The following is an 857-nucleotide window of genomic DNA, read 5'->3' on the forward strand; positions in this document are numbered from 1 at the left end:
TGGTGCGTTGACACGGGGGAGGGAAGGGATGCTGTTCAGAGGGACCTGGAGAGGCTGGAAAGGTGGGCCTGGGCGAAGCTGATGAGGTTCAGCACGGCAAAGTGCAGAGTTTGGCACTTGGGCCGGAGGAATGGCAGGCATCCGTACGGACTGGAAGGAGGGTCCTTGAGAGCAGCGCTGCAGAGAAGGAGCTGGGGGTCCTGGGGGGTGAAAAGCTGACCGTGAGCCAGCAGGGTGTGATTGCAGCTCGGAAAGCAAAGGGGATCCTGGGCTCCAGCAGCAGAGGGGTGGCAGCAGGGACAGGGAGGTGATCGTCCCCCTCTGCTCCGCTTTGTGAGGCCCCGTCTGCAGCGCTGCGTCCAGGGCTGGAGCCCCCAGCACAGGAAGGACAGGGAGCTGTTGGAGAGGGTCCGGAGGAGCCACAGATGAGCAGGGGCTGCAGCACCTCCCTGCAAAGCCAGGCTGAGGGAGCTGGGCTCGTTCAGCCTGGAGAAGAGAAGGCTGGGGGGAGCTGAGTGCAGCCTGCAGGACCTCAAGGGAGCCTGCAGACAGGAGGGGATCAGCTCTTGGGAAGGGAGAAACAGCAGGACGAGGGGAACGGCTGGAAGCGGAGGGAGGGCAGCTTTCAGTTGGCTGTCAGGGGGAAGTTGTTTGCTGTGAGAGTGGGGAGGTGCTGGAACAGCTGCCCAGAGAGGCTGTGGATCCCCGTCCATCCCTGGAGGTGTTCGAGGCCAGCAAGGATGGGGCCCTGGGCAGCCTGGGCTGCTGTGAGATGTGGAGGTTGGTGGCCCTGCGTGTGGTGGGGGGTTGGAGCTCCGTGATCCTTGAGCTCCCTTCCAACCCGAACCCTTCTGTGA

The sequence above is a fragment of the Meleagris gallopavo genome, unplaced genomic scaffold (assembly GCF_000146605.3).
Source record: "Meleagris gallopavo isolate NT-WF06-2002-E0010 breed Aviagen turkey brand Nicholas breeding stock unplaced genomic scaffold, Turkey_5.1 ChrUn_random_7180001949139, whole genome shotgun sequence".
NCBI classification, from domain to species: domain Eukaryota; kingdom Metazoa; phylum Chordata; class Aves; order Galliformes; family Phasianidae; genus Meleagris; species Meleagris gallopavo.